Source organism: Sebastes fasciatus, chromosome 8 (genome assembly GCF_043250625.1).
Source record: "Sebastes fasciatus isolate fSebFas1 chromosome 8, fSebFas1.pri, whole genome shotgun sequence".
Taxonomy (NCBI): domain Eukaryota; kingdom Metazoa; phylum Chordata; class Actinopteri; order Perciformes; family Sebastidae; genus Sebastes; species Sebastes fasciatus.
In genome coordinates, this window is record NC_133802.1 from 35923820 (window position 1) to 35936319 (window position 12500).

The 12500-nt window shown below is 45.3% G+C and overlaps 1 protein-coding gene across 1 annotated transcript in view; it reads left to right on the forward strand.

The window, feature by feature from the left end:
* Nucleotides 1–12500, forward strand: part of LOC141773332 (XK-related protein 7-like) — a 67165-nt gene that overhangs the window by 35755 nt on the left and 18910 nt on the right. The gene's annotated exons all lie outside the window — the stretch shown is intronic.

A 12500-nucleotide genomic window follows, 5' to 3' on the forward strand; every position in this document is an offset into this window, starting at 1 on the left:
TGGGCAGCCTTTTGAGTTGATTCTTGACGCAGAAGGTTTGTGCGTGGTCAACGTTGTAACGCGTGGTTAACAGTGTAAAGCATGGTTAACGGTGTAACGCGTGGTTAAGGTTGTAACGCTTGGTTAACGTTGTAACGCGTGGTTAACGTTGTAACGCGTGGTTAACGTTGTAACGCGTGGTTAACGGTGTAACGCATGGTTAACGGTGTAACGCGTGGTTAACGTTGTAACGCTTGGTTAACGTTGTAACGCGTGGTTAACGGTGTAACGCGTGGTTAACGGTGTAACGCGTGGTTAACGGTGTAACGCGTGGTTAACGTTGTAACGCGTGGTTAACGTTGTAACGCTTGGTTAACGTTGTAACGCGTGGTTAACGGTGTAACGCGTGGTTAACGGTGTAACGCGTGGTTAACGTTGTAACGCTTGGTTAACATTGTAACGCGTGGTTAACGTTGTAACGCTTGGTTAACGTTGTAACGCGTGGTTAACGGTGTAACGCTTGGTTAACGGTGTAACGCGTGGTTAACGTTGTAACGTGTGGTTAAGGTTGTAACGCGTGGTTAACGTTGTAACGCTTGGTTAACATTGTAACGCGTGGTTAACGGTGTAACGCTTGGTTAACGGTGTAACGCGTGGTTAACGGTGTAACGCGTGGTTAACGGTGTAACGCGTGGTTAACGTTGTAACGCTTGGTTAACGTTGTAACGCTTGGTTAACATTGTAACGCGTGGTTAACGTAACGCTTGGTTAACGTTGTAACGCGTGGTTAACGGTGTAACGCTTGGTTAACGGTGTAACGCGTGGTTAACGGTGTAACGCGTGGTTAACGTTGTAACGCTTGGTTAACGTTGTAACGCGTGGTTAACGGTGTAACGCGTGGTTAACGGTGTAACGCGTGGTTAACGTTGTAACGCTTGGTTAACGTTGTAACGCTTGGTTAACGGTGTAACGCGTGGTTAACGGTGTAACGCGTGGTTAACGGTGTAACGCGTGGTTAACGTTGTAATGCTTGGTTAACGTTGTAACGCGTGGTTAACGGTGTAACGCTTGGTTAACGGTGTAACGCTTGGTTAACGGTGTAACGCGTGGTTAACGTTGTAACATGTGGTTAAGGTTGTAACGCGTGGTTAACGGTGTAACAACGGTTTAGGCAACAAAACTACTTGGTTTGAAAGAACGTGGTGGTTTGGCTGAGAATAAGTACGCTAGTAAAGTAAACTGTGTGCGTGCCGTCACACACCAGCTGCACAAACCATTCAACGCTGCGTGATGCATCATGTGACGCGCCGGTTACACGTCAAGTTCTAACACACTGTATCGCTGCTTTTCTGGAGCGTCAGCGTGCATCAGGTCGGGGAAATATAGTGACGCGGCTGCGCGAGTCTTGACAGACTACAACAATGTGAAGAACTCTGTAGGTGCTGGAGTTGTGTCCTGATCAGTCCCCCCATGTGGGAAATAATGTCTCTGACTTTGCTGCACAACAGCTTCACCAACAGAGAGAGGATTTGCATTTCCTTTTTGAAAAAAAACAAGTTCTTAAAACATTTTGTGACATCCTTTGTCATAAAGCGTCATTACGCGTTGTGCCTCCTAATCACAGTCGCTGGCCGTGTAACACCCGCCGCTTTCATGAGTTCAAAGTGTCTCATTCTTTGAACGTGAGCATCAGAACCGGAGGAATTAAGCAACGTGTCTTTTATTTCCTCGCTGCAGACGCGGTTGGTAGAAGTGAAACCTGCTGGGAGGGAAACAAAGGTCTCTGTGATTCTCTCTCTGTTCTCTTCTTTATATTCGCTCCTCACAATAAAACTGGTGCTGACGATCCAGCCGGCGGGGAGTCCGGCCTCACGGTGTCCTCCTGTGTGCAGAGCAATTAAGATAGGAAGCGAGGGATGACGGTGAGGATGAGGAGGTGAGAGACAGATGAAGGGAAGAGGGGGAGAAGGAGAGAAGTGGAAATGGGAAATAATTAAGATAGGGAGTGAAGGATGGATGGGAGACGAGGAGAACGGGAAGAAAAGATGAGGCGAAGAGAAAACAAGAGTAAGGACGAGGACAGATAAAGACATGATTGGAGCAGAGACAATAAAATGTCCCAATTTCCCATAATCCCTTGCAGTTGTGAGTAACTGCCCGCAGAGTGATACGAGCCAGTAAGACTTTGGTCTCTGGGCTGCGGGTCACGATGTTCCCGTTTCTTCTTCTTCCTCCGGTCACTCCGAGCAGAGATAACAGAGCAGCGGGCAGCCTGAGCCTGCAGCCTGGAGCTGAGGGCGACAGAAGCCCAGAGGTCAAGGTCAAAGGTTCAAATCCTGCGAGCGGCGCCGTGAAGAAGACTGAGTAACGCCGGGCTCCGGCCCCGGAGAAAGACAATTAAAGTGATGTTGAAGGCTTCGTGGACGTGAGATCAAATCCTCCGAATATCGTCCGTCGTCTTTATTAGTGAGAAACTCCGTCTGTGTTCCGAGACGCAGGTCTGAAATAAATATCTATATCTCTATATCTATATAGAGATATAGATATATCTCTATCTATATATAGATATCTCTATATAGAGATATCTATATATATATACACCGATCGGCCATAACATTCAGACCACCGACAGGTGAAGTGAATCGTCGTGCAGGTCGTCCCGTTTCTCCTGGAAAACGTTGACATTCAGTTTTTGAGTATTTTAAGGACTTCTCCTCCGTGTTGGCTTAAAGTTGAGTTTCAAGAATTTATTGTGAAACTGGACGTGCAAAATCTAACATGCTAAATGTTAGCATGTTAGCGTGCTAAAGGCCGACACGGTGGCGTGTGCCAGGTTGTGTGTTTGACTGGTTAGAGGTGTTTCCTGGTGAAAGTTGTGCTGGTGTTCAGTAGTCTGCTGTAGTGACGTGGATCTATAGCAGTATGTTTCATCCATCCAGTAACGTTGTTGTTCTTGTTTTCTGCTGTCTGTATTTCACCTGACGGCCTCGGGGGGGCGCTCACCTGGAGGTAGTGTTATAGTCTGGATTCACACACACACACACACACACACAGAGGGATGGATGCCGTTAGCGGCATCACAGTATTCCCACCGGAGCTCCTCCACCGCCGGCTGTTTGCTGTTTAAGCACTTTTACATCTCACACACACACACACGCACACACACACACACACACACACACACTTCCTGCTTCTGTATCAGTCGGTGGATTAATGAACCCACAGCGCCGCGGGGTCGTGGGTTTGAGTTCTAGTTTGTCCGTCCGCTTCCAACATGAAGCCTTTCTATGAAGCTCTTTTTAGAGTTTAAACTGGAGTTTAACAGATCAAATAAGAGCTGGTTTACATTTAAACAGGATTAAAACAGGTTGCATTAGAATCATAAATAAGGACTAGTCTATGAGTTTAGATTTGATCCTAGCTGGTCCCGTAGCAGTACCGAGACTACATCACTTTTATAAGTTGACTTTTATAGAAATTGTATTCTGTTCATTCTTCGGTCCAGAATTATGAAGCTCTGGTGAAACTCCGAGTATTAAATGTGAAATCAGCGCTGAGACGCCGTGTCACTGGACCCAGCGGTAATAAAACACAGACTGCATACAACTCAAAGGAACAACAGCAGCCGGGTTACAGTCAGTTGTCCTATTAAAGGGACTGTACGTAACTTTCTACACATATAAATCGTCTTTGTATTGCCAGTGTGTGAACAGGTTGTAACCTAAGAAATGAGACCTTCCTGTGTTTCCTCTGTCAGCCTGCAGATGCTTTTAATGGGATGAACCGGGCCGTTTATACCGGGAAAATCCACCGGATGTGACGTCATGCACGCTCGCGAGTGCCTTTATTTTCAGCTCCGCTACGGGGCTACTGGGTGCAACCACCGCTAACGTTCGGTTAGAAACGGAGTCCATTAACGGCGATAAACGACCGGCCTCCACCACAATTCAGACTCCAACACAAACTCCACGGAAACACAAAACACGTTGTAAAAGTTCTGTCTGGTTGAGCCCGTCTGTGAAACAGGAATGTGACGGAGACAACTAGGACCACAGCGGCCGGTCCTTTGGTTCCTGGAGGGACCTTCGTTTACGAGCATAAGCTCGAGCAACAGGACGCTGACTGTCGTTGACTTAGCGGCCACAGGTAACACTGTGTTCCTGGTACTATAGATAGACGTGGTGAGGAGTTCCTGCTTTAGTTCCTGGTACTATAGATAGATGTGGTGAGGAGTTCCTGATTTAGTTCCTGGTACTATAGATAGACGTGGTGAGGAGTTCCTGCTTTAGTTCCTGGTACTATAGATAGACGTGGTGAGGAGTTCCTGATTTAGTTCCTGGTACTATAGATAGACGTGGTGAGGAGTTCCTGCTTTAGTTCCTGGTACTATAGATAGATGTGGTGAGGAGCTCCTGCTTTAGTTCCTGGTACTATAGATAGATGTGGTGAGGAGCTCCTGCTTTAGTTCCTGGTACTATAGATAGATGTGGTGAGGAGTTCCTGCTTTAGTTCCTGGTACTATAGATAGATGTGGTGAGGAGTTCCTGCTTTAGTTCCTGGTACTATAGATAGATGTGGTGAGGAGTTCCTGCTTTAGTTCCTGTGACTATAGATAGATGTGGTGAGGAGCTCCTGCTTTAGTTCCTGGTACTATAGATAGATGTGGTGGGAGTTCCTGCTTTAGTTCCTGGTACTATTTGGTGTAGTAAAGTGAAACGATGATGGCGTGATGATGAGCAGAGTGACTTTTGTGTTTGGGTGGAGGCCCTGAGAGGAGCCCAGGGAAACCCCGTAGGTTCTGACCCGAGGCGTTATTAAAGCCGGTATCATCATGTTCGCTCTGAAGGCCGTCCTCGCCGGCAGGAACAAGACCTGACATTTACATCTCCCTCATCAAGCCCAGCCGTCTGCTCGCTGATGAGAGGAAGAGAGAGGACGACATGATGAAGATGAAGAATGAAATAACAGCGAGACGGAGAGAAAGCCAGAGAGAATACAGAGAGACAGACGGAGGGGTGGTTAAAGAGAGAGAGAGAGAGATTGAGAAGAAAGAGATCCATCCAGAATACAAAGCAGGAGATCAAACAGGAAGAGGAATAAAAAGACAGCGAAGGAGCGAGACGGCAAACGAGTGATTTCATACGTGATTCACAGAATGACATAAAACAAGAGGAAGTGAAGAGATGGAGAGATGAAGATATAGGACTATAAAGAAGAGGAGAGAGAGAATATAAACCAGATAGAGAGGTAAATAAAAGATATGGTCGATAGTCGAGTGGTGGAGGGAGTCTATATATACTGTATATGAGCACATGCACTATAATATTAACACACACACACACACACACAGTGACATTTGCAGTGAGGATGTGACTCCTGGCTACAGATACTCTACTGTCAGCAGTATCACACTCTGTATATATGTATATATATATATATATATATTCTACATCACACTGTAAAGTTTTTACAGTATTTTGGCTCATATGCACATATTTTATTTACAAATACTTAATTAAAAAAAAATTAAATACGGTCTCATAAAATCCACGTCAAGGTAGCAAAGCCCCAAACTGAAGGTGGACGGATGTTGATGGATTAGTTAGAAGTTAGATGTTCACATTCTTGAGATGCTGCACACATCCGTCCATGTCTGTGATTGGTCAGATGCTGCACACATCAGTCGTTCATGTGAACGTGTTCAGAGCTTCAGATACAGAACCTCTGGGTTGATTTATCGGGTTGATAACCAGCGTCGTAGGACCGCTTAGCGTGATCTCGTCTGTCAGGATTAGTGAAGCCAGATAAGGAGAAGATACTCTGGTATGTTGAACTCTCTTCCTGGTACCGGCCTCAGGTGTTGAACCAAACAGTAGATGTGCCATAAAACCAAAACATTGAGCTAAAAGAGGCTAAAAAAAGGAGAGCTGGACGTTAATGTAGTCGTTTGATTCATCGCTAAAATAAAAAGTATTGATTGTTGCAGCGATGAAGCAGCAATGAAGCAGCGATGAAGCAGCGATGAAGCAGCGATGAAGCAGCACGCCGCCGCTCTGTAACGTCAACGTTATAAACACATTTATTCAGATTCCTCACACACACACACACACCAACCGCCCATCAAACTGTCAGCCGTCACACAGAAATCAACCCACTTCTGTGTGTAGTTAACGTCTGCTGAGAACAAATACACACACACACACACACACACACACACACATCAGGGAGTTGAGTCATAGGAGGGGAGGAGTGACTGTCAGGAAGATGGATGGATGAAACAATGAAAATCAATGAACTGTGTGTGCGTGTGTGTGTGTGTGTGTGTGCATGTTACATCCATACTAGTGTGTGACAGATGAAGAACTGCAGAGAGAGAGAGAGAGAGAGAGAGATGCAGTGGGTGTGTCTCGCTCTTAACGAGTTTCTCTTTTTAATTACCTTCGTTTGACCACAGTTAGTATCCCGGGAACGCAGCCAGACACACACACACACACACACTCACACACTCACACTCACACACACACACACACACACACGCACACACAGAGGAGTCACGTGTCTGATGTTTTGGGAGTTTCTTCTGACTGAAGCTGATAAAAGTCATGTATTTACCACAGAGCTCTCTCCACTCGTCCACCAGGTGAAACTTCTTTCTTCTTCTTTCTCTCCGTTTGCATCATCCTGTTTGTAGCTCGCAGGCGTCAGTCGGCCTCCCCCCCAACCCCGGGTTCAGTGGGATGCTGTCAGCCAGGTGGAAGTTGAACCCACAGAAACACCTGATAATAGGGATGCTCATTTAGAAAAGTGAGTGATCACTCAGGTGGTGAGGTTTGGCCTCGTACAGTCGGAGTAGGAAGTACACAACCACATCTCTATAATGGTCCAGTCTGACCAGCGTTACCGTGACAACAGGAACTTCATCAACACAAAGAGTTTGTTTAATGAATCTTCTGGATGAAATCAGACCAACTTGTTTTCTTCTTTGTTGGTTTTTATTTTTAATCTTTGCGTTCTGAGCTTTAAATCGGTCCCTAACGTAACCTAGAGTTCTCCTATCGGTGCTGTTGCCCTGTTAGGAACTGGGTTTCCTGTAAAGTCAGTTTCAGCGTCTCTTTGCTCTCCGACCCTCTTTCCTTTGAGTCCTCCTCTCTCTCTCTCTCTCTCTCTCTCTCTCGCTCTCTCTCTCTCTCTCTGTCTCTGTCTCTCTCTCTGTCTTTCTCTCTCTCTCTCTCTCTCTCTCTCTCTCTCTCTCTCTCTCTCTTCCTCTGATTACTGATTGTGTTTATTCATGCAGCAAAACACACAGTTGCACATTCACTATGTCACACTGTGCACGCACACACAAACACATATTTACAGCATTCCATGCTGGCCTATTTATTATGTGTACTACTTATTATACACACACACGCACACACACACACACACACACACACACACACAGGGAGTGGGGGGGCGGTCTCATCCTGGCCTATTCATGGCGTGTATTCCTCATTAGCGTCATTCAGAGTTATTATAATGATATGAATGGACTGGCAGCTGCTGCAGCGATAAGGACTCTCCTCGGCTCAGTCACTCACCCATCACTGAGTGTGCGTGTGTGTGTGTGTGTGTGTGTGTGTGTGTGTGTGTGTGTGTGTGTGTGTGTGTGTGTGTCTGTGTGAGATGGAGGGAGGACGGGTGAGTTTGGAGGTATTTTTTGTGCACCAGTGGGTGGAGGGAGGGAGGAGGAAAAAGAGGTGATGAAAATGTGTGTGGAGGTGCAAAGAAGAACTCAGGGAGAGAGAGAAGAGAGGGAGAGAGAGAAGAGAGGGAGAGAGAGAGAGAGAAGAGAGGGAGAGAGAGAAGAGAGGGAGAGAGAGAAGAGAGGGAGAGAGAGAGAGAGAAGAGAGGGAGAGAGAGAACAATGCAGGCGGTTCGTTATCTCTCTCTTTCTCTCACATTCCTCCACATCTGTCTGTTTCTCCACCGACTCGTCTTCTTCACCTGTTTCTCAGCAATCCTTCAATCCTCAAATTAGAACACACACCCCCCCGCCCCCCCTGCTGCTCCTCCTCTTCCTCCTCTTCCTCCTCTTCCTCCTCTTCCTCCACTCCTTCCTTCAGACATGTGCCCCCATTTCCCATCTTCCCTCCCTCCCTCTCTTCCGTCCCGCCTTCATCCCTCCTTTTATCTCTCCTTGTAAAAATCCGATTCTGTATTTTTCCGGGGAGACAGCGTTTACCTCCAGCTGTGATCTGGCCACGTTTCAGCAGCAGCAGCACAGACGCCGCCGCGGTTGAGAAGAAGCTGCAGCAGCGTGGAAACGTTAATCAGGAAGTGAACACGAGAAGGTGGGAGGTTCACTCCAACTGATGTTCTTCTTCTCTGGTCTTCAAAGCGGTTCTGATCGGCCGTGATAACAGAATAATAGCTGAGATGTGGGAAGTTGTGCGGGGCTGAAAATAAGAGAAACAGGTCGTTTATCCAGATTATCTAAACCAGCTGCTGACAGATGTTACTGAGTAAATTCAATCCCAACGTCCACACTCAGACTCGTGGACTTGGAGAAGCGTTCCCGTAAAGTCCCTGACGGTTTAGGGCTGTCTCCGCTGTAAGTCCACATTTCTGCAGACTTTGCCTGACAACTAATAGCTCTGTTACGTTGAACCATAGACTATTGGTGCCTTCGAGTTCACGAGTTGTGACATGTTTGTTGACGTAGTCAGAAATGGCGGAGGCCATGGAAGCTCATGTTTCGGTGCATAATAAGTTAATATATTGTCATTTTAGCCGTATATTCTTTTTCTTGGTAATTTTATAACCTATCAGAGGAAAATGTTGATATTCCCAAGGACCTCATCTTTCTCCTCTTTCATGATGTCTTTACATTTACTGCACGGGGCTTATGAGCTGTGCTGCAGCCAGCCACCACGGGGCCATGCAGATGTTCTGGCTTCAGTTTTAGGGCTGTCGTCCATCTTTATATTCAGTGTATGTGTTAAACACGGGGTTACCAGGGGAACGTATTGATGAGTCCACGGAGCTGAAGTAGATCTGTAATTCTTTCTCTGAGTCGTACACGGGGCGGTTCGCAGGTGACTGTAAAGATTCAAAATCTGTGTGTCGCTATGAGGCAGAATATGCAGAATAACGTTCAACAGTTAGCTGGAAAAACTCAGCTGACAGCTCGTCTTCACACGGCGACACAAACAGGAAGAAACATTCAGACTGAAGCAGAACAACAGAGGAGATAATCAGCAGGCTGGTAATGGTTTAATGGCTCCTCCCATCACTGGACTGTGTTTAGTGTTGATGAGAGAGAGAGAGAGAATCAGTCTCTGTTGGTCCGTCGGTGGAGCTGCTGCTTCTTTTTTTAACAACCAACTCAGTCCGAAGCCACCAGAACGCCTCCGCTGAGCCGGCACCAACATGGAACCGCCACAACACCGGCTGAAGAACACAAACTACACAAACAGCTCTCTGTAACACCTCGTTCAGTCACATGTTTAAAGGTGTGTGAAGCTTCAGCTCGGTTTTTATATCTGCTTTATTTATGGATTCACAAAACACACTGAATCCAATAGATAGCATGTTAAAGCCAGAGCACGGTCCCACGATGGTTAAAGACTCAAAACGTCGCGTTAATAATCAATATTAATAAACAATATTAATAAACAATATTAATAAACAATATTAACAAACAATATTAATAAGCAATATTTGATATGTCACCTTATTAAGTTTGAATATGTTTTCACGTTTATATTCCCAATATGTGTTGAGTTTATCCAGATAACGCCTGTTTGGATATTTGCTGCGGCGTTTTTGGAGATATGACGCAGCCGCTGGCGGCGTGAGACCCGGCCGTCACTTGAGCGTACGATGGTCTGCTGGTAGAATCAGACTTTATCATTCATTTAATAGGCAGTATGCAGTATGTTAGTATACAGTTTCCATCACTGCCTTAGTCTTATTATTATACTCTATACGTACATTACATACATTTATTACACGGCTGTGTTGAATACTCCATTCTGATTGGTCAATCACGGTGTTCTACAGTCAGTTATTTCTTTATAACAGACCGTTGCTACGTATAACAGACCATTGCTACATATAACAGAACGTTGCTATGTATAACAGACCGTTGCTACGTATAACAGACCGTTGCTACATATAACAGAACGTTGCTATGTATAACAGACCGTTGCTACGTATAACAGACCGTTGCTATGTATAACAGACCGTTGCTATGTATAACAGACCGTTGCTATGTATAACAGACCGTTGCTACGTATAGCAGACGGTTGCTATGTATAACAGACGGTTGCTATGTATAACAGACCGTTGCTACATATAGCAGACGGTTGCTATGTATAACAGACCGTTGCTATGTATAACAGACCGTTGCTATGTATAAGAGACCGTTGCTACGTATAGCAGACGGTTGCTATGTATAACAGACCGTTGCTACGTATAGCAGACGGTTGCTATGTATAACAGACCGTTGCTATGTATAACAGACCGTTGCTACGTATAGCAGACGGTTGCTATGTATAACAGACGGTTGCTATGTATAACAGACCGTTGCTACATATAGCAGACGGTTGCTATGTATAACAGACCGTTGCTATGTATAACAGACCGTTGCTATGTATAAGAGACCGTTGCTACGTATAGCAGACGGTTGCTATGTATAACAGACCGTTGCTACGTATAGCAGACGGTTGCTATGTATAACAGACCGTTGCTACGTATAGCAGACGGTTGCTATGTATAACAGACCGTTGCTACGTATAGCAGACGGTTGCTATGTATAACAGACCGTTGCTATGTATAACAGACCGTTGCTATGTATAACAGACCGTTGCTACGTATAACAGACCGTTGCTACGTATAGCAGACGGTTGCTATGTATAACAGACGGTTGCTATGTATAACAGACGGTTGATACATATAGCAGACGGTTGCTATGTATAACAGACCGTTGCTATGTATAACAGACCGTTGCTATGTATAACAGACCGTTGCTATGTATAACAGACCGTTGCTACGTATAGCAGACGGTTGCTATGTATAACAGACGGTTGCTATGTATAACAGACCGTTGCTACATATAGCAGACGGTTGCTATGTATAACAGACCGTTGCTATGTATAACAGACCGTTGCTATGTATAAGAGACCGTTGCTACGTATAGCAGACGGTTGCTATGTATAACAGACCGTTGCTACGTATAGCAGACGGTTGCTATGTATAACAGACCGTTGCTACGTATAGCAGACGGTTGCTATGTATAACAGACCGTTGCTATGTATAACAGACCGTTGCTACGTATAACAGACCGTTGCTACGTATAGCAGACGGTTGCTATGTATAACAGACGGTTGCTATGTATAACAGACCGTTGCTACGTATAGCAGACGGTTGCTATGTATAACAGACCGTTGCTACGTATAGCAGAGGGTTGCTATGTATAACAGACCGTTGCTATGTATAACAGACCGTTGCTATGTATAACAGACGGTTGCTATGTATAACAGACCGTTGCTACGTATAGCAGACGGTTGCTATGTATAACAGACCGTTGCTACGTATAGCAGAGGGTTGCTATGTATAACAGACCGTTGCTATGTATAACAGACCGTTGCTACGTATAGCAGACGGTTGCTATGTATAACAGACGGTTGCTATGTATAACAGACCGTTGCTACGTATAGCAGACGGTTGCTATGTATAACAGACCGTTGCTACGTATAGCAGAGGGTTGCTATGTATAACAGACCGTTGCTATGTATAACAGACCGTTGCTACGTATAACAGACCGTTGCTACGTATAGCAGACGGTTGCTATGTATAACAGACGGTTGCTATGTATAACAGACGGTTGCTACATATAGCAGACGGTTGCTATGTATAACAGACCGTTGCTATGTATAACAGACCGTTGCTATGTATAACAGACCGTTGCTATGTATAACAGACCGTTGCTACGTATAGCAGACGGTTGCTATGTATAACAGACGGTTGTTATGTATAACAGACCGTTGCTACATATAGCAGACGGTTGCTATGTATAACAGACCGTTGCTATGTATAACAGACCGTTGCTATGTATAAGAGACCGTTGCTACGTATAGCAGACGGTTGCTATGTATAGCAGAGGGTTGCTATGTATAACAGACCGTTGCTATGTATAACAGACCGTTGCTATGTATAACAGACCGTTGCTATGTATAACAGACCGTTGCTACGTATAGCAGACGGTTACTATGTATAACAGACCGTTGCTACGTATAGCAGAGGGTTGCTATGTATAACAGACCGTTGCTATGTATAACAGACCGTTGCTATGTATAACAGACCGTTGCTACGTATAGCAGACGGTTGCTATGTATAACAGACCGTTGCTACGTATAGCAGACGGTTGCTATGTATAACAGACCGTTGCTATGTATAACAGACCGTTGCTATGTATAACAGACCGTTGCTACGTATAGCAGACGGTTGCTATGTATAACAGACCGTTGCTACATATA